Source organism: Schistocerca nitens, chromosome 1 (genome assembly GCF_023898315.1).
Source record: "Schistocerca nitens isolate TAMUIC-IGC-003100 chromosome 1, iqSchNite1.1, whole genome shotgun sequence".
Lineage (NCBI taxonomy): Eukaryota > Metazoa > Arthropoda > Insecta > Orthoptera > Acrididae > Schistocerca > Schistocerca nitens.
The window spans coordinates 285,660,987-285,684,094 of NC_064614.1; positions in this window are offsets into that span (position 1 = coordinate 285,660,987).

Below are 23,108 nucleotides of genomic sequence, written 5' to 3' on the forward strand. Positions count from 1 at the left end.
ATGTGGTAGAAGAAGAAATAGGAATCGATTTAGAAGAGGTAGGGGATCCAGTATTAGAAACAGAATTTAAAAGGGCTATGGAGGACATAAGAAAAAATATATGGCAGAAGGGGTAGGTAACATTCCTTAGGAATTCCTAAAATCGTTGGGGGAAGTGGCAACAAAACGATTGTTCACGTTGATGTGTAGAATGTGTGAGTCTGGCGACATAGCATCTGAATTTGTGGAAAATATCATCCACACAATTCGGACGACAGCAAGGGCCGACAAATACGAGGATTATCGCTGAATCAGCTTAACAGCTGACACATCCGTTTCGCAGGCGAGAATAATACACACAAGAATTGAAAAGAATATTGAAGATGTGTTAGATGACGATCAGTTTGGTTGTTGGCAAGGTAAAGGCACCAGAGAGGCAGTTCTGAGGTTGCGGTTGATAATGGTAGCAAGACTAAAGAAAAGTCAATACACGTTCACAGGATTTGTCGATCTGGAGAAAGCGTTCAGCGATGTAAAACGGTGGGTGATGTTCGAGATTCTGAGCAAAATAGGGGGTAGACTGTAGGGAGAGACAGGTAGTATACTCTATATACAAGAACCAAGAGGGAATAATAAGAGTGGACGACCAAGAACGAAGTGCTCGAAGTAAAAAGTTCGTAAGACATGATGTAAACTTTCGCTCCTACTGTTCAAGCTGTACAATAATTATAGAAATAAAAGAAAGTGGGATTAAAATTGAAAGTATAAGGATATAATTTATACGATTCGTTGATGGAACTGCTATCCTGAGTGAAAAAGAAGAATTACATTATCTGCTGAATGGAATGAAGAATCTTATGAGTACAGAATATTGAGATTAAATCGAAGAAAGACGAAAGTAATGACAAGTACCAGAAATGAGAACAACGTAAAACTTGACATCTGGATTGATGGTTATGAAGTAGATATAGTTAAGGAATTCTATTACCCAGGCAGCAAGAGGGCATCAAAAGTAGGCTAAAACTGGGAAAAAGGGCATTCCTGGCCAAGAGAAGTCTGCTAGTATCAGACGTAGGGCTTAATTTGAGGAAGAAATTTCTGAATATGAATGTTTGGAGCACAGCATTTTATGGTAGTGAAACATGGACTTTGGGGAGACCAGAACAGAAGAGAATCGAAGAGTTTCAGATGTGGTGCTACAATGAATGTTAAAAATTAGGTGGACTGATAAGGTAAGGAAAGAGGGGGTTCTATGCAGAATCGCAGAGGAAAGGAATACATAGAAAACACTGGCAAGAAGAAGGGACAAGATGGTAGGACGTCTGTTAAGACATCAGAGAATGACTTCCATTGTTCTAATGGGAGCTACAAAGAACAAAAGCTGTAGAGGCAGGCAGAGATTGTAAATCATCCAGCAATTAATTGAGGACGTAGGTTGTAAGTGCTACTCTAAGATGAAGAGGTTGGCACAGGAGCGGAATTCGTGGCGGGCCTCATCAAACAAGTCAGAAGACTGATGACTCATATAGAAAAAAGTGCCCTTCCAGAACGGCTGCAGCAAACTGGAAATAAATGTTGGCATCACTCTGGAGAACGCAGAAATAGAGAAATGGATGAAATACAGAGAGTGCAGATGATCAACTGTACTATCCTTTCAAAAGCTATTTACCTATGTCAGTGCCTACCGAACCCATTGTGAATTGCGAAGAACACTACGACAACAGTTTGCCAGATCACATGGAGGGAACATGCATGTAAGGCATCTGCTGCTACAACATCCCTGAGGTGTTTAGATGGCGGCTTAGACCTCATGGATATCCGACAGAACACTTTGAGCTTATTTATCAGCAGAACTCGGAAAATTCTTCAAAAATACGGTGACTGTATAATCTCATTATTATTAAATACAACGGCGCCAGAGAGTTAGATCCGCCTGCACACATACTGTCAATAAATTTTTAATTCAAGCTCGTCAGAATTTATTTTGTCGTAGCAAGCTGTTTTCGGTGAATCTGTAGAATTAAAAGCCATATCACCTTGCCATCCGTCTGCCAAACACTTCCACGGAATGAAGGAAAGGCAGGATAGAGGCGTAGAAACGAACTGAAACTGGTAAGATATTTGGAACACCATCAACGGTACAGTCCTTTCAGCAGAAAATAGTTAACTAGCAGAAAAATCATTTAACAGAAGCCTAAAATTCTGTCAGCTGTATAATGATAGTAATTCAGTGAGGCGGTATTACTACATGTCTTGTATCAGCTCCCGGTAACAAAGGACCTTACGTAGCCTTACATTACATAAGCCCTGAAATCTAACTACAATGCAAAGAGATTACAGAATTTACTAGTATTAATTATGATTAGTTCCGACTCTGTGACTGAATGCCTGAGATGAAAATAACTGATTCCGCAACAAGGCAAGACGGTAGCTTTGCAAGGTGGCATATTTAACTAATGTTTGTATCAACAAGATACGTTTTTAGTAAAAAGTCATTGCAACACATTACTTTAAGATTGAACTTGTTTAAACTTGAAAATCATTGGGCACAATGTACGAACTCGTAAGAGTGAAATAACACACACTTCTCTCTTACAAAACGAAGAGCACGTGATCCAGAATCATGATTACAAAACTAAGCTTGCACTCCTTGAAAAGAATTAGCACTGCAGAATTTAAGACTGTATATACTGAAATGAGGTTGTGATGATTAGTAACCCGCCTCCAAGCCCTTAATAAATCGTACTCTCCGAACATATTCCGCTCCTCCTAAGCGTGCAGAGCGATACCAGCGCGAGGAGCAATACTAACCGGCTAACCTCACACGATAAACTCCACTCCAGTTGTAGTAATCCTACCAGACATTGCTCATACTGTTCACTCACACATTTCCCATCAAACAAAAGTGATTTAATCCCAGCAGCATGCATCCTACTGTATGCATTCTCAAAAAGCCCACAAACCGGATACGTCTTAACACTCCAGAATATTGAAAAGCAAGGAAACAACAGGCAAGAACGGAATAATGGCTGCCTTCCTTGTAACAAGGCATCAACGAATCCTGTTGGTGGATGGCCAACTGGCTTTCCAAAGCATTACTACCGTCTCAACGGTTCATTAAAGAGGTGGTGTAAGTGTCTCAATCGATATACTGAAATCGGTTATTGCAAGATATCGAAGGTAGTAGAAAAATAAGTGATTAAAATCATGAACTCGACTGTGGTCCCTCATGATGCAGCAGAGTAGCTTGTCCTGTACTGTCACTAGAACACTGACCAAACAAATCGGCCTGTAATGTTTCGGTTGTCTCGGGTCTTTTTCTTTCCTTCTTTTTTGTATAAAGATATTCGAGATTTTGCAGATTCTTGACACCCGCCCCTTCAAAAAGCATTCGTTTAGCAACACCGTTATATATGATACAATTCAGTCTACTAGCTGATGTAACACTTCTACCAAAATTCTGTCAGGCCCTGGTCCTTTACTCTTCTTTAACTTCATTATTGCCAGGCTCACTACCTCCTCAGCAAATGTAATAACAATACTGTTATTCACATGCTGTTGCGGTAATTCAGAGCGAGGTTGCTGCCGGTACTCTGTGCCTTCTGTCGAAGTATCGTCCAGCATCTGAGTTCTGAACAAGTACTGCACTGATGTCTATGATACTCAGGGTAAAAAATACAAGATGGATTGCTTGACGTAAAATAATGCTGGTGGACTCTGAGCTGTGTGACTGCTCAAGTTACGTGTTAGAAAAATCAAAATTGCAATTTAACCACAGCTACTCAAAGGAGATGGGAAGCTATGGATCTTTGCGAATGGGTAAACTTGTGGTTGGCACATAATTTTAATTTCCACTAAAGAACAAATTTCATTATTACGGAGTCACAAAATCGGAATAACAACATAAAATTTAATTCGGACCTTTGTCCTCTTAAGAGAATATACAACTGACTTTAACCGTCTGCCATGAATTAATATAACAAACAATATTTTAAAGATAACAATTAGATCTGATTGCAAAAGGATCACAGACAGTCAGCACCATAAGCCCTGTTCAGTTCATTGCATACGTAGCCAAAATTTACACATAATCTTGAGTTACTTATAAAAAGATCTCGTCCATCCCGGCGGATAGGCCGCATACTTAACTAAAGGATGGGAGCACGGCATATACACGGTGGTGCTCGGAACAAACGAGTAGAAAGCAACCGCCAAGCAATTTCGAATATGATCAGGCTGCAAACCGGGGCAGAAAACACGCCGCACACACACACACACACACACACACACACATACATACATACATACATACATACACACACACACACGCACGATCTCAGCCTGTCCGCCAAGGAGACAAACCCCATCTAACCGACATACCAGACCATTTCTGCAACAGCAAATAACTCACGCGGCAGACAAATTCAACTCGCGATTCAGCTTTTTCAAGACCATGCAAGGCTTACTAACTACGCGACTACCTGTAACATAACGTACAACCAAACTGAGGCATTTACCGAATAAAAGAACAATTAAAATTACACTGACTTACAAAGCTCTGCCCTTCATATTAAAAGAAAGTCTAAAACCAAAACTGGGCGAAGAGCACAGTACTTTACATATTCCATCAAATTAACACAGCAAGTAACCTTCAAAACAAGCAGTAAACGACACTTAGAAGTCTTAGACTTCGTAAGTTCAGTATAACACTCTCTTATTCAGAACCATACTCAGCAGATCTCCGGCAGATACAACATACCACCATACGTTTCACAAATCTTCACAGGTTAACAGGAGCATATGAATCTTAATGCTTCCAGTCACGCGATGAGAAGATGTCCAGCCCGAGACGATGGACCCGCCACCGTTTCGCATGCAAACGCGTCGACTAATCAGCACCGTACATGGGGCGCGTGGCAAAACGGCAAAGACAGCGAGGATGGTGGGGCCCAGGCACAGTGGATAGAGACGAGGGTACACTGGACTCGCATTCGGGACGACGACGGTTCAATCCCGCGTCCGGCCATACTGATTTATGTTTTCCGTGATTTCCCTAAATCACTCCAGGGAAATTCCGGGATGGTTCCTCTGAAATGGCACGGCCCTCTTCCTTCCCCATCCTTCCGTATCCCGATGAGACCGATGACCTAACTGGTTGTTCTCTCCCCCCAAACAACCCAACCCCAACCCCAGAGACGAGGACCTGCCTTCAAAACATGTTGGCTCGTTGAACGCCGACCAGCGAGAGAGCTCGGCCACTCGCCAAGCCGGAAAACCAAAGGCTGAACAGTCAGAGATGTAAGACCAGACCATTGTCGGTATCAGCGACGCATGTGGAGCGTAGCTAGTGCCAGTCGCCACTGCTCAGACTCACTATAGGCAAACGAAGACGAAGTATGTGCGGACGGAAGGCAAATTTTAACGGTTACATGTAACCTGATATACTATATGCATCTAAAAACAAACAATAGTTTGTGCATAACGAGCAAGAGAATATGAAAATCTCGCTCCTGGTTTTTGAAGGTGTTGCGGGTTGCATAAAGCGCATAGGAAGAGGAGCAGAGTTACCCTGTACAGTACAATCACATGCTCAAATGGAAAATTAATTTCAACACATTGGCTTCATGAATGACTCTGATTTGCTCTTAAGATGACCAGATCCCCTTGACATTTTTCTTTTGGATCAGGCCTTGTTCTACAATCCTTTCCGTACTGGCGAAATTGTGAGACAACCTTGATTGTACCAAGAAGCGATATTCTCGGGAACGGGGGATACGTTGGTGCAAAGCTACACGCCTGTGACGATGAGCTGGAGGTACGCGGCAGGGCAGGGGACAGGGACAGGGGACGACAGGGGCTCTTTCTGTCGGCGGACAGCGCAGGTGTTGAGTAGCGCGCGTGACACCGGCACAAACGCCTCTCGATCGGAGCTGGCTGGCCACCAACAAAGACGGCCCACGTGCAGCTGACGGCTCGTCCACCACGCCCCGGCCGCGCTGGCACGCAAAAGCCACTGTCGCTCTTCGGGCACGCTTCGAAAACACCGTGAGAGCGGTTTTTGTGGCGCCCGGAGTAAAACGCGCTTCTCTTGTTCTGTTCTGTTAATTGCATTGTCTGACAAAGAGAAATAATCGCCGTCAGAGAGCTAGCATGCACGTATAGGATACGAAAAGTCATTTCGCGTCTACTGTCCAAATACAGGCGGTCGAAGCAAGCGAGAACATGACTACGCGTGAAATGCTAGGGAAGGGAAATTACATTCAGTTGCCAACATAGTTGCTGCAATCCGTGTCACACTATTGCACCCGTTATGCCCCTGGTGTAGTATGAAACAGTGTTGCATTGTAGCTGCGATGAGGAAATATTGAGTCTATCGGTACTACTTGTCTGATCTGAACAAAGACATCATCAAATGGCGGACATAGGTGTAAATCACTCACCGAAACCCCCTACGCAGAAAATACGCGTCATAATAAGAATTATAGTTATTCTCATGCCATCATATTCATTAGCTTCACTGCTACAACCAAACTGCCAACATTCAACCTAACCTAGACATATTGCTCTGCTCAGAATAGGAAAGTGGTCATATTGAAGAATGGAAAACTACCGGAGATCCTTAAGGGATACAGAACGACAAAGAAGGCTGAGTTACCACCGACCTGTCACATAGAAATATAAATAATATTACACCAAACAGGAGTAGAAAAATGAGAGGCATACGCCAAGGATCAAATAGATATCTGCGGTTTTTCACACAAATTTGTAACACACAATGATCGATCACTCGCTATACTATCAACTCTGAGACGATTTTGGCAAATCTCAGATATTTTTCAAATAATAGCTTCATAACGTACATTGTTGTTAGGGTGTAGTTCTGGTGGTAAAACGGGAAGAAGATTATTTTTACAAAATGTAACTGCACATTCAGAACATGTCTGGTATTCAAGAAGTTGTAGTAACATCCACTAAATCTATAGGAGAATAACCTATGAAAAAAGAGTTACACAACAGCGTGAACTATAGCGAGAAGAAGACATATAAAATCGCTGAATTCAGCAATTAATAAAACAATCATCTAAAGATTAGCACTCGCGAAACAAATGTGCATCGCACTGGCGTTGTAGCAGCTTAGTCACAACGCTTTTGGACAGATGAAGAACCCCTGTATTACGAGTGAGTGAAAAGGAAAGATAATACGCCATACAGAAAAAGTGAGCGTGGCAGACAATCACGTGATTTTAAGTAGACTTCAAAAGTCCCTAGTTTAACAGGAACATATCGCGGTGCGTAGATGTACAAGATCCCAAACGGTCAAAATCGCTCCACAGGAATCATTTTCAGTCACCATCACGTATTGATCCCCTTTCTTACATTCCGTATAATTATTTGTGTTTACTAATGGTGTATGTTGTCTCCTTGGGTCGCAATCTCTGTCATAAGACTACCCTCCACTCACGGGAGGTGACTGGAACTGCATATACGCCAGGTGAAACTAGAACTTAAAAATTCCATTGACCCTCTGCTGAGGACGAGAAGAAGATTAGTGTTTAATGTCTTGTCGACTACGAGCTCATTAGAGACGGAGCACAAGCTCGGATGATGGGGGACTGGGGAAGGAAATCTGCTGTGCCCAAATCTGCCGTGCCCTTTCAAAGGAACCATCTCGGCGTTTGCCTGAATCGATTTAGAGAAATCACGGGATACCCAAATCAGGATGCCCGGAGACGAATTTGAAACGCTGTTCTCCCGAACGCGACCTCTCCTGAGGTGGGCACCGGTAAGGGGCTACGATGCACATCACTCATCACGTGCTGCCAATAGGACGGAGCTGTTGCATCGCTCCGTGCAAACATGTAAGTCGCGCGCCACGGCTTAGACTGCAGAGAATGTTACCCACCGAAGAGCTATACAGCAGCGAGAGTCGTTGAGTGTTTTCACAGTAGTAGCCGTTACAGTTCCTGTCACACCGTGTATCAGATCGAGGAGGCAACGACACATTTCAGCAGTGTTAACGATAGGATAGAGACTGCGTTTCTGAAATGGAATAAGTAGATGACACGACTGTTACGGACTTGCATTCTACAACTATCTACAGTTGCGGTATTTGTGTTCTTTTAATAAAAGCTTGTCCTTGGGACTTTGTATTGTAATCATGCTGACCACATGCGCCCCCATATCCGTATCCAGTGACGCCTGTCGACTGAGGATGACAGGTCGATCGCTCGGTGCCGAGAACTCCAACTGAGAAGTACTGAATATCTTGTTGCTATTTGAAGTGCAGGATTAGTTAGTAGCGACATCGATTCTGCCGCCTGTCCGGGTAACGACCTGAAGGACTGTGTTTCCTGTTAAGTAGACATGTCTAGGGCTAATTCCGAGTGAAGTGCTGTCACCGTAAAGCAGACGCGTCGTCGCCTCTGTGCTTATTGCGAGCGCACAAACGCTCAAGGACAGAGGGTACTGGAAACGCCGGCCCGGCGCGTAAAATGATTTTACGCGTGCCTGCGGCGCCGACGAGCCGCCGCCGTCCCCCCTGGCGAGATAAGCGCCGACGGCCGTCGTAAATCCGGGCTGCGGGCGCCGGCCTTTTGATGAGCACCGCTAACAGCCCCATGAATGATGCATGGCCTCGTAACCGATACACTTAAAGGCCGAGGTTACCGCCGCCTGCTTAGCTCCGTGTGTGCAGCCCGCGTGAGCACCCGCTCCCGGACAGCTACTTATCGCCGGCCTCAAAGTCGTCACGCACTGTGGATTTTGTCGACAGCAGGTGTCACTCCGCTAGTCCCTCTTCTCCGGCTGACGACAAACAGAAGTTGCTTGCACGAACGTGAGTCAATAAACCTCCACACACTGTTTCTCCAGTCCATGGACGCTAGTTGGTCATAAACTGTCGTATTTATTTCTAAAACATTCTCGTCTTTCAATGATTGTTGGAGAAAACAAGAAGCCTTGCAAAGAATTTTTGATTGGTCTGATGAACGGCAGCTTCCTCTAAATGTGGAAGAATGTACAAAAACTATTTTTATTTTTTCAAGTTCAGATCACAAAATGAAAACAGAAGTGAAAATAAAAATGTTTTGTTTGCAAAATTTAGTTACACGTTCCAGCATCGAGGGGCGTTCAATATGTTAATGCTACTCATTTTTTCCTCGGCAATTTTCGGTTGAAAACATGAGCTGTTTGTCGTGAGACATCATGGAATATTTTACACCTACATCTACTCCCCAAGCCACCGTACGGTGTGACCGAGGGTACCCCGTACCATTACTAGTCATTTCCTTTCCTGTTGCACTCGCAAACAGAGCGAGAGCAAAACGACTGTCTATAACCCTCCGCATGAGCCTTAATTTCTCATGTCTTAACTTCGTGGTCTTAACACGCATTTCATCTTGGTGGCATTAGAATCGTTTGCCAATCAGCTTCAATTGCCGGTTCTCTAAATTTCCTCAATAATGTTTCTCGGAAAAAACGTTGCCTTCCCATTCCCCTGTCCCCCCACCCCTCCCCACCCCAGGGATTCCCATTTGAGTTCCCCAAGCATCTCCGTAACACTTACATGTTGTCTGAACCGGCCGGTAGCAAACCTAGCAGCTTGCCTCCGAATTGATTTTATGTCTTCCTTCCAGATTCAGCTCCAATAGCTTCATGAAGTTCCGGTTGGTGGCTATTCGTTGCCTTCAAAATGGCGTCTGTAACGGAGGCGCGTTCCAAGCAGAGAGCTGGCAGTAAGTTTCTTTCGGCGGGAAACCACAGCATCGTAGGTATTCATAGGCGCTTGCAGAATGTCTACGGAGTCCTGTCAGTAGACAAAAGCACGGTGAGTCGTCGGGCGAGGTGTCTGTCGTCATGGCAACAAGGTCGCGCAAACCTGTCCGATCTCCCAAGCGCCGGTTGGCCGCACACGGCTGTGACTGCTGCAATGCTGGAACATGTGGATACTCTCCTTCGAGGTGTTCGACGGATGGAACACCTCGCTGCACGATTGGATGTCTCTGTTGGTAGTGTTGACAATCTGCGCATTCAAGCTAAGCTCACAAAACTTCATTGCACTGCTCTCTCTCATCTATCCTACAGCCCGGACCTCGCGCCTTTGCGACTTTGATCGGTTTGGCTCAATGAAGAATGCACTCCGCGGGAAGAACTACGTGGACGATGTCGACGTTATTGATGCAGCAAGACCTTAGCTCCGAAGTCGACCAGTAGAGGTGCACCACTGGGGCATATAGGCTCTCCCAGTAAAGTGGCATAAGGCTCTCGCATTGAACAGAGATGACGTTCAAGGACAGGGTTTTGCCGCCAAAAGAATGGGGAATATATGGTGTATTGGAATACTGAATAAAACCAATCCGCTTTCAGGAAAATGCTCCTCGTAATTCTCTACAAAGTTGCCAGTCTGACTCAGACATTTGTCGTAGCGTGGTACCAACTATCCAACACCCTCATCATATAAGGCGACTGTCTGTGGTTTTGATCTATTTCTACGCTGGTCTGAAGCTCGTTGTGTGTGCCAAAATGCTGTTCCCATGTGAACAGAGAGTTGAAAATCAGAAGGAGCCAAATCCCTCAAGTATGACGGTGATCAAACACTTCCCACTGAAAAGGATGCAAGAGCCTCTTTGTTGCATCTATAGCCTGTGGCCTTTACTTGTTCTGAACTGCCCTACGTGGACGATTTTCTCGATTCGCCTGATCCAATCGCTGAATAAGGTCATCGGTTGACACTCGTTTCCTTCTCTGACCGCGTGCATGATAAATGTGTGCACGTCCTACTTCCAAGTCCCTGCATCAGTGCCGCACTTTGGTGTCATGTTCGACAGCTACGTTACGTGCGTTGCATTAAATCAGGCGGAACTGGTCAACATGAAAAATCGAATGAGAGAACACACTTAACACTGCGCCGGTGCCTCGCTTTTGTAATAATACGTATGCTGATTAGCGAGAACATTATGATCTGTGGTGTCACCGCCAGACACCACACTTGCTAGGTGGTAGCCTTTAAATCGGCCGGGGTCCGTTAGTATACGTTGGACCCGCGTGTCGCCACTGTCAATGATTGCAGACCGAGCGCCGCCACACGGCAGGTCTAGAGAGACTTACTAGCACTCGCCCCAGTTGTACAGCCGACGTCCATAGCAAGGGTTCACTGACAAATACGCTCTCATTTGCCGAGACGATAGTTAGCATAGCCTTCAGCTACGTCATTTGCTACGACCTAGCAAGGCGCCATTACCAGTTATACTGAGCTTATTATACTTCTGTATCATCAAGAGCGATGTACTCCAATTATGGATTAAAGTTAAGTATTACATCATCTACGTACTTTATTTGCAATTCTCAAGACATTGTCCTGTTCCAGACCTCACGCCAATCTACGTGAGCTTAAAAGCGTGCTTTTCGGCCTCCTCTAGCAACACGGTGTTGGCTCTTCTGCCAACACTACATGATCACCTACCACCTTCCTAATAGCCGGTATGTCCACGGATAACAGCGGCAACACGTCGTTGTATGGAAGCAATGAGGCCTTGGTAGGTCAACGGCGCGAGCTGACACCACATCTGCACACACAAGTCACCTAATTCCGGAGAAGAGGCTATGATCCCTGACGCCATATCCCAGATGCGTTCCATCAGGTTCAGGTGGGGAGCCAGCACATCAGATGGAACTCGCCACTGTGTTCCTCAGACCACTCCATCACATTTCTGGCCTTATGACATGGTGGATTATCTTGATGAAAAATGCCCCTGCCGTCGGGAAACATGATCGTCATTGAGGGGTGCACGTGTTTTGAAACCAGTGAACGATACTCCTTGGCCGTCATTGCGCATTGCACGAGCTCCTTTGGACACATGGATGCCCACGAGAATGTTTCCCAGAGCATAAAGTAGCCGCCCCATCTTGTCTCCGCCCTGCAGTATAGGTGTCAAAGAGCTCTTCCCCTGGAAGACGAAGGATTAGCGCCCTCTCATCGCTGTGATGCAATGCTCTGCCACTGCAACAGCGTCCAGTGTCGAAGGTCACGTGTCCGTTTCAGTCGATTCGCACCCTCCCATGGGCATGATTTATCAGACCATGTAACGCTCTGCCGCTGTGCCAACGTCCAGTGCCGATGTCACGCGCCCATTTCAGTCCTAGTTGCCGATGCGTCGATCGTCAGCTGCGGAGGCCCAACGTCAAGAGACTTCGGTGCACTGTGTGTTCAGACACACTTGTACTCTGCCCATCATTAAAGTTTGATGTTAGTTCGCCGCCTGTCCTGCTTCACCGGTCTACCCAGGTACGACGTCTGACATCTGTAATGATGTCTGGATGTGGTTTCACCTTGCTTTAGTCACGTTGTGAAGACACTCACCTCACCACTTCTCGAACACCCGACAAGTCGTGCAGTTTCCGAAATGCTCGTGCCGAACCTCCAGACCATCACAATCTGTCCTCGGTCAAACTCAGAGAGATCGCACGCCTTCCCCATTCTCCACATGGATGGACGCTCACTCATACTAGATGCACCGTGAGCGTAGCTGATTAGCAGTCATTCGTCGCCAGGTGACGCTGCTATCGCTTGGACGGGATCATATCGACAGTAGGTCGGTGGTCATAGCGTTCTGGCTGATCAGTGTACATGCTCAATGTGCTGTCGGAACTGAAAAGTGCCATCGACAGGAATACTAGAGACACTGTGCAACACTTTTGGGCAAAGCTTCATCGGACTTTCATGTGGTTTTAATTTTCTGAATGATCGGATCGTGAAAAAATAGTCGTCTTAAATTAATGCAGCTGAGTGGGAAAAATAATCTTGTTGTTGTGACCGAGAGTTGCAACTCCAGATAGACTTCCCTGTTGGAATGGAAGGTGAGCGGCATAGCCTACACGCGTAGGAGAAGCAAGTCCGCTAGCAAACTCTAGGTTACTGCTGCAGAGGTTGCTAGCAGAGCAGAACTACGTTTCGCGTCAAATATCTCGTGAAAACAAACAGTGCAGAGATTAGTATCACTGCACACTGCTTTTTCTTCCTTCTAGTGCGTTCTCCAGAGTTACAGCGAAAGTCAGCCCTAGTTCCAGTCGCAGCCGCCGCTACAGCACCAGTCATCGCAGCTCACCTGCCCAAGACGACATGGCGCTCTTCAACAACACACGATACCGCTATGACAGTGCCTACGCCAGATTGGGGACTGTATTGTTCGCCTGTGGAGTTAATCTCAGATCAGGACTGTCACAGGCTAGGAATATTGTACAATGATCTATAAAAATCATTAAATAAATTTCTGTTTTGGAAACAGAACTACAGTAATTTCAGTAGTTGTTCTTATATAGGTACGCATGACTGATGTTTGGTAGGAAGTAGCGCTCCTGACATCAGCTTTACTTCAGTATTGGTTGAGAATATCCTACATTAGCGACAAAGTGTAACTACAGCTGTGGTAGCATTGAAATACAATATATGCAGAGCCACGTTAATTAAATGTCTGGCAGTAACGTTGCAAAGTGACAAGAAACGAAACGAAACTAAACGATGTTGTAAGGAAGCTGAATGGTCTAATTTATGATTTATTGGAAGACGTCTTAAAAAGTGCAGCGCATCTGCAAAGGAGGCAGCATATAGAACAATTGAGTGACCCACTCTTCAGTACTGTTCGAGGGGATTGGGGTCCCCACCAGGTCGGATGAAAGGAATAAATCGAAGTAATTCTGTTGCTTGCTGAATGGTTTGTAACCAGTGTGTTCGAACAACATGAGAGTATTGCAGAAATGCTACGTGAACCCTTATGGGAAGTGATAGACAAAACATGTTCTTTCGCGAAACACTACTAAGAAAATTTAGAAAACCAGAATTTCCTGTGACTAGGAGTGCAGAACGATCCAACTGCCACCGGTACACATCTCACACTAGGACCACGATGACAAGATGAATCAGGTATCGAACGGAACCATATAGACCGATGTGGTTCCCTTGCTCCATTACGAGTGGAACAGGAAAGCGAATTCCTAGCAGTGGTACAAGGTACTCTCTGGTATGCACAATATAGTGGTCTAAGGAATGAGTATGTAGTTGTAGGCACCGTGCAGTAAAATGCTTGGCCTCGCTCTCTGAGTTATGGTCGACCACACACGTAATATTTTGTCCGTCAGTATGAAGTGTTTAAGATTTGCAGTACTGAGTCATATAGTCGTGGTAGTAGTCGTGTAGTCCAGATTTATAAATTACAAAATCTGTGATCTAACAATGCCGGATAATATAACAGACCAGTACTGTGTGCCTTCTGGGTTCCGTATGAACAGATATTTGTGCGCCGGATGGCCAGATGGTAGTACGCAAACCTTTGTTTTTTTTAGATATTATTATTAATATTGTTCTTCCTAACTCGTTTTGATTTTGTGGATTTCCCCCCTTAAATATCATAATCCTTAGTTATTACCAACACTGTTAAAATCATGTTAAAATATTATGTGCTTATTCATGCCCATTCATGTGTAACATTCGGTCTCTTCGTTTATATAGAAATAGCAAATAGATAAATAGATAAATAAATAGGTAAAAAGTTCATTGGTTCACGTGATATGCTCATCAAAACTCAAATATTGGGCACATATATTTTTAAACACATATAGCTTTCAGGTGCGTTTCCATGACACAGCCAGTACTCCATACCACAGAACACTTCAAATACAAGTTCACCAAATGTCTCATGAAACGCTTATAAATTGTTCATACTAAAATTCTACTATCGACCACCTGTTACAGTAGAATATTTTATGTTCGAAATTAGTGGCCTTACTGGCGCTCATACCACAATACGTACCTCTTTCACTACGACCAAACGCCAAGTCCTACCTCGCCATACTGACCTCTCATCGGCCGTTCGAAGCGTTCCAAAAGCACTTCATGTATTAGCGGACCGATCTCAGGGCATGTCAGCATGTAAGTAATTATTTATCAGAATTAGCTTACTAACATAATAATAACGTCGCTGATTGCTTGCTGAAGGGCAGATCAAAATAGTTTCTGGATAGTAATTTTGTTCATAGCTTCTCTCTAAAATCGTTAATTATAACTTTACGCCAAACGATTGTAACACAGAAAATTATACTATAATAATCTAATGAATGTGTGTGGCATGTTAATCCTTGCTAACATCATTAGCACATCACTTCATGTTTGTACACTGTTTTTTAATTACGATCGTTGCTAAAAGGACAAATTTCTAATGACATTGAAAGCACTTAAGTCACAGAAAAACAGTGAAACATCATTACCTCAATGTACAACTATCCTAAACCTACTGCATGCTGTTATTAGTGAAAAACAGGGTAAGCCATTTGGTTCATCTCTTTTCATTTATTTGTAATTAATAATGGGATCGTAGGGAAGTTGATTTAGTTTAGATGGATTCACTGATTTTATTTCCTATTTTTAACTCTCTTTAACATGGTGCTGGCTATGTCTGTTGCTTTTCTGTGTAAGTTGTAGATACAAGACAGGTGACCTATAGAGAGGCTCGGCAAAAAAAAAAAAAAAAAACAGTAAGCCGAGGGAACAGGGCCCTTCGCTGAACTGCAGGAAAGGGTCCGGCAGGTGTAGTTGCTTTGTGTTGGGACAGGGTCGCCTCTGCTAACGTCATGCTAGCGCCAGCCTATTTTCCAGTTTGTTGCACAAAACGACTTTGGACAGCCGAGATGAACGCATTAATTGAGGATGCGGAACTCTGCCAGCAGGGGATACGAGCTCGGACCATGTTGAGAAAAATGATTTCAGCAGATAAACATCTCCTGGCTTTCGAAAAAAAAACATAGGAAAACAGCTCAGACATACTATAGGTTCAAAAGTTGATCCAGAGTTTGCCGCTAGCCTCATGCATAGTTCTTTCAGCTTTTCTCAGACCTTCAATACGAGGCTAACTGCTGGTTGAGAGGGTGCCGACTGGTGAAATAGATGTGATGTCAAGAGGTTGTAACACTTGGGAGAATTGCCGGCCGGAGTGGCCGTGCGTTTCTAGGCGCTACAGTCTGGAACCGCGAGGCCGCTACGGTCGCAGGTTCGAATCCTGCCTCGGGCATGGATGTGTGTGATGTCCTTAGGTTAGTTAGGTTTAAGTAGTTCTAAGTTCTAGGGGACTGATGACCACAGAAGTTGAATCCCATAGTGCTCAGAGCCATTTGAACTTGGGAGAATTATTTTTAGAAAAGAAGGGAGTTAATAGAGATCATGAGTTTTTTGACGTTTCGCCTCTTCTTGGCCCACGTTTTGTTAAAGAAACAACAACGCAGTTGGTGGACCAATGTAAGTTTAGGAGAGCATCGGTGGTCGTATTTTTCTTGGCAGGAATAAAGGAGCAGTCAGTTCGTTACTGATTCCAGGAGAGGGGCTTCGTCTCTGGGCCTTGCGCTGAAAACATCGTTACTCCGCAGGCTGTGCCCTCAACTGGAGGTGTCAGCTGATCCCCAATGTTTAAGCCGACCGGAGTGGCCGAGCGGTTCTGGCGCTTTAGTCTGGAACCGCGCGACCACTACGGTCGCAGGTTCGAATCCTGCCTCGGGCATGGATGTGTGTGATGTCCTTAGGTTAGTTAGGTTTAAGTAGTTCTATGTTCTAGGGAACTGATGACCTCAGATGTTAAGTCCCATAGTGCTCAGAGCCATTTGAACCATTTTTGAACCCAATGTTTAAGTTCTCGGTAGAACGATTCTGGCGTCGAATTTCATTACACTGAGACACGGTGCCACCACCCTGTTCATATTACAGTGAAAATTATGGGGAGCATATCTACCAGCTCCAGCAAGTTAGGGTAATCGATTTTTGGAAGTGAGTTAGATACATGAAAGGTTTCACTATACCACGTACATGTGGACTATCGTATCTATAGGTTTCTTTGATTCTGTAGTCAGACAAAAATTCGCTGTAATTGGTATATAGTCAGGCTGAGATAAGTTTGACAAAGTCAGATGCCAATTTATTATGCACTATTGGCATCACTGAGTAACTCTACCAGCCGATAGTTCCAGTTTTGTAATTCTCGTGGTTAATTCTGTGACTGTAAATTGCGTAATTTCACGATTGTTTCAGATGCTTTACAGTTCTGATAGTTTTTTTTTTTGTAATAAACTACAGAGATCATTTAAATCTTGTGTTTTATTATCATATTTAATTTTTTCAATGATGAAATGCAAATTTCGCACCTTGAGATTCACTGTTAGGGCCACAAAATTTCATAGCGTTAATCAGCCCATTGTGTACATTAAATCCAGCATTAGGTCTCATTGGTGTGCCCGTATCATGATTAATTCTGATTCAGCTGTTTTCAATTACATAATCTGGGGTTTTGCACTTGTTTGTGTGATGATGTTTAAACTATTTATCCAATTGTTTATAATTAGTAGTTGTAACGTTTAGATTCTGGAAATCGTATATGATATGCACAGTAGACGCCTACTTCAAATCAATCTTACTACAGTGACCACCTTATATACGAGGGTTGTCCAGAAAGTAAGTTCCGATCAGTCGCAAAATCGACACCACCGTGAAAACCCGATGAAGCTTTGCACAGAAGTGTTGGGTAGTGTCTCTAGTATGACCGTCGATCGCATCGCGACGCTCTTTTCAGTTGTTTGGGCGCATTGAGCTAGTAAAGGTGTCTAGAACAACGATGTCTTCCGCCAAATAGGAGGGCCCGCTGAGAGGCTTCGCCTTAATGAATGCAACTCACCTAACACAACTGCTACGCACTTCCTTCTTCGTGGCCATTCTCAGACGCACTCTGCAGGGGCAGTGAAGACGCTCATGCAGCCTTTTCGATGAGAACTGTTTGATCACCTACAACACATCCCTAATTGGCTCGTTCTTTGTATCATCTCTGTTCACATAAACGCTGGATACGATGACGACACTTGGTCGCAGGCTACGCGCTATAGACCAGCGTAGAGAATTATCGGAAAGCACAAGCGGCTCCCTTCTATGACGATGGTGTTGGAAATTTGGCATAACGCTCCGACAAATGTTTAAGTCCGAGTGGGGACTATGTAGAGAAATATCTGGAAAGTGTAGCTAACTCTTGCAAATAAAATTTTTCTGACTTTCACTGTGGTTTCCATTTAGCAACCGATCGGTACTTACTTTCTGGACAACCCTCGTATTATACCACAGTGACAATATATTATTTATAGAAATAACTGAACTGAAAATACCTGTCTTGATTAAAAGTGTATAAAGTTTTATCATATACGAGGAATTGGTTACAAGAATTTGAACTGCTCGATTAGAAATTAAGAAAATCAGAAATTGTTAAGAAATTGCATCTGTGTTCGGAAATCGCACAATATGACAAGCTGTTTTTCGAAGAATTGTACGAAACAGTTTTCACATTCGTATAGTAAATCATGGTTTTTTCCATTTCTCAATGACCAATAACATCTGTCACTTGTTAAGTGTTAAGGTCTGAAGACCACGTGCTGTTTTCTGAGGTTTCCTGTCGACTACGCTTGCATGGGAATGCGGGAGTTTAACTAAATAGTCCCGATCTCAGCTCAAATTCTAGACGTTAACAGTAAGACAAAATAATTTGTTATGAAACTGTTAAGTAATATGATTCATGTTCTACTCGAAATGTTATGATAAGAAAAAAGCACTTATAGACATGTGATAACCACATGAAACAAAGATTCACTGAGAAATATATAGAACGCACCTTTGTTATGTGTGGTAGCCATTGGCCCCCATCTCGTTTCTTGGTAGTAATAGTAACGGGATCTGAACGCTGAATAGTAGTTGAATTGGGATTGAAAATTAGGACTGGTTCAGAGTAGTTGATATCACATTACCAATACCGGTATGCACCTGTGCCTTGAATTAACTGGTTTTGACTGAAGCTGGAATTTGACCAGCAATTGTCGTTCGAAAAATTGATACTTGCCTTGGTAACTGAATTTTTACGTCAACAATTTCGAGCAGTCACCATCAGTGGCAGTTTAAGGTTAATTTATGCTTGAGGTTGACCAGCATTGTGGTTTGAATTAAAACTTGTATATTCTTTTTTCAAATAACTGAAATTTTACATGGTAATTTTCGATGGGCACCTTCAGAGCCATTCTGACCAGTCAGACGTTATTTGAAGCTGGAATTTGATAGCGTTGTTCTGAATTACATCTTCTAACATTTTTTGTTTATAAATTAATTGAATTTCAATGTAAGAAATTTTGGATGGGCCCCTTCACTGCCGGTTTGAAGTTACTGAATTTAGACCTTGACCGTCGTCGTACTTTGAATTACATCTGCTAATGTTCTTGTTCTTAAACGACTGAGTTTTATGTAAGAATTTTGGGTGAACACTTTCAGTGCCTGTCATGTTAGTTGAGGCTGGACCTTGGACGGCGGTTGTTATAGACTGGCTTGTATTTGTGCTTTGAAAGTGTGTTATTAATAGCATTGCTACTATTTGAACACGAGGGTGGATATGCTGAGTGTATTTGTGAGCGGGACAAGGCCTCACCCTCTGGAAGTGGAATTTCGTCTTTCAATGGCCTTTCGAGAAATAAAGATGTTTTTGAAAATGTGTGCACGTCTGTCAATCCACCGCTCCCGAAAAACCAGTTCCGCTATAGTACCTTTAGTTGAGGGTTCACTCGATAATGGAATAAATTGTCTAAACCAGTTATAGAATTAAATATACACACGGTGTCCCAAGTTCTATCGAAGGTAGCGAAATTTCATCTGAATGTTTAGAGATAAGGAGAGAGTGCTGCCGAGCCAAGTTCTAATGACGAACGAATGTGAGATATGTGCTTATAAACCGTTAATCCTCCGTAAAATTGTACTACTAACCCCAACGATACTCTGTATAGATAGGAAGGCCAAAGTTTGACGATATGGGTACCAAGAGCGGGACTTGGAGTAATAGGTAACTGAGAATTTACCTCTGAAGGCATGGTGTGACTATTTGTGTGGTGTCTCCTTCTAGCCAAACCCTTTCAAGAACACTAAATATAACGTTTCAGCTTCTTGTCTTTGTGTATGAGTATGTGTTTGTGTGTGTGTGTGTGTGTGTGTGTGTGTGTGTGTGTGTGTGTGTGTGTGTGTGTGCGCGCGCGCCAGGCAAGTGCTGTACCGACTGAGCCATCAAAGAACGTTTTAACCACGCCCCCCCCCCCTTCCACCCCCTCACAGCATTATATCCACCAGCACCTCGTCTTCTACCTACCAAACTTGAGGTGGTGAGGTACTGGCAGAAGCAAAGCTGGGCGGCCGCTGCGGCCGAGCGGTTCTAGGCGCTTCAGTCTGGAACCGCGCGAGCGCTATGGTCGCAGGTTCGAATCCTGCCTCGGACATGGATGTGTGTGATGTCCTTAGGTTAGCTAGGTTTAAGTAGTTCTAAGTTCTAGGGGACTGATGACCACAGATGTTAAGTTCCATAGTGCTCAGAGCCATTTTAACCATTTATTCACACAAAAAAACGTACACACACTCCCGAAGAAGACATCTGAAAGCACTGTCCAATACTCTTGCATAGGCTCGTTGCGGACAGCATGAGTGCAAGGAAATCAGAAAAGTCTAGATCATCACATATGTATTCTGCACCAATACTGCTGCCTTTATTTTGTTCACTTCCATGAGTGGCGCATACCACGGTTAAGCAGCTGTTATCTGCACGCACAAACATATTCAGTAGGAGATTCGCTACTAGTTGTTTCGTGGAAATATAGTGGATTTTGTGTCTAACTCAGAAGAGTTACCAACAAACACAAGTATCTTACCGCTTTTGTGTTTGACTGACCATCTCCTTACCACTTGTCATCTCTGTTTTCGATATTACCGACAGCTCTAAAAGACGCCAGCTGTGAAACAAAAGGTTCTCTCCGTAAATGCAGCATCACCCCTAAACAAATACAATTCAGTAGAGCAGGCCCCATAATTGATGCTAAAAGTCACCAGAAGGTCGGAAAGCCCTCCGAAAACCACCAAGGTGCTACGTTTACAATGCCAGATACAGAACTCGTGGAGTAACAGGATTAAACGAAAGTGACATAAACTGATTATATTAATTACATAGAACTCTAGTCGTTAGAAGAGCAGAAAGCGGGGAAAGGGATTACCGCGCGCCATGTTACGGAGAGGACAGACTTCCTCGCTGATTCCCACCGGACCGGACAGCCAACTGTAAGGCCCTGCCACGGTTCTCTGTGCAATTATAACTTCGAAACCGGCCGCTGGTTCGCGCAGCGTCTGTCCCTCCATAAAGGAAACAATAAATAACTTTTGTGCGCGTCACAATGGTAATTGTTTGCCGAACGATAATTGGTGTGGGCGGCAAGCGCAGGCCAATCCTTTGACGTCGCTTCGCCGCAGGCGGGCGGCGCTCGTCTCCAGGTAATTGGTGTACTAATCTGTTTTACCTGCTGCGCCCGTACTGTTTTAGCCCGCTCTGTCGATCGTCAGACAACCGAGATGTGACTCTGTGGAGCCCAGCGCTACTACTTGTTTCACGCTTGTTATCTCTAAAGAACCGATGTAAAAATTCTTTTCACGCGTCAAAGGGATTCTCCGAAATACATTCAGTTCAGTGACGCACAAGAATCTCAAAGACAGACGAACCTGGTGGAAAACTGAAGGAGAGCTGTATTGTCTTTCGAGGTTGGAACGACTGCGCTTCTACTGTTTGTAACGTTTCAGTTTGCAAATTAATACGGGGTACTATGCTGCGAATATATAGTGCCAAAAGAAAAAAAAAGCGACCACTCAGAAGAGGAGGACGAAAACAAATGAAACTTCACAGATTGGAGGACAGCTTAAGTTATTTCAATGATTACAAAATCGAGAAAGATTTACGAAGTCCTTGGCAACACGAGCCCACTTATGTGTATGACATGCACCCTCTCTGGCCTGGATGTATGCGCTGATTTTGTTGAAAGGGTGTCACAAATCCATTGTGTCTCTCCTGTCTCAAGTTGACCCACAACTTTTGTAACTGTTCCTCGATATCCAAGATATTGGCACACAGACAGGGTTTACGTCCGAGCGTGTCCACACACATTATCTATCAGCAACATATCTGGGGATCTTGCTAGCCATAGAAATGAGGCATATTCCACATGTGGTCAAGCATTATCCTGCTCGAAAATGGGATTATATTACAGTCATATGAGAGCTAACACATGAGGATGCAGAATGTCCATGACCTACCGTTGTGCTGTCAGTTACCTTAAGCACTGACACCTGTTACATGAAGTCATACAAGATGACTTTTGTCATGTAACACTAATAAATAAATAAATAAAATTATTTTTGGATGTTTTTTCGAGAGGTGGGACACACCACGTTGGCGAGAACCGGAGTGCAATAATAATCACATGGAGTCGCAGAAATTCATGTTAATAATAAAATTGAAAATCGGCGTTTGAAAGCGGAAAACTTGATGACACAGGACTGTGACAATATTAAATTGTCGTGTAACAAATGAATTCGGTATTAATTAGCAGCAATGATAATCGGTCTTCGTAAAAAAAAAAAAAAAATTAAACTGCAGCCTCGAGTTGTGAAAGTGTGAATGTACATTCGATAGTGCGCTGATGGTCCAGGATCTTCACGCCATCAAACCAACCACTTCCAAAGGCTTAATAACTGGAACCATACAAATAGTGCACAATTATCCACATTTCGATGTGTGTTTAACCAAAGTTCAAGTGAAGTGCCGTAATTAATGTGGGCGAAAAAACGCCGAAAACTAGCCATCTGGCGTATGGAGACCGAGTAAACACATCCCCAGGATGACACACAAGGACTGTCTACATTATAATCACCACTGAAGATATCTCATAAATAAATAAGCGAATCGCATAAGGCAAAGAACAAACTGCCTTCCACTTAGTCGCAACGATTGAATATAACCCCATGAACTTTAAAGGAACTGAGGAATGGATAGGTGGAAAGATACTTTGAAGGCCTGTATGAGGGGAAGGTTTGTCTAATGTGATAGAAGAAGAAAGAGTAGTTGATCTAGAGCAGATAGTGGATCCAATATTACAATAGAACTTTGGTTTTGGAGGACGTACGATCAAATAGGGCAGAAGGGATAGATACCATTCCATCACAATTCCTATCATCATTGCGGAAAGTGGCAACTAAACTACTATACACACTC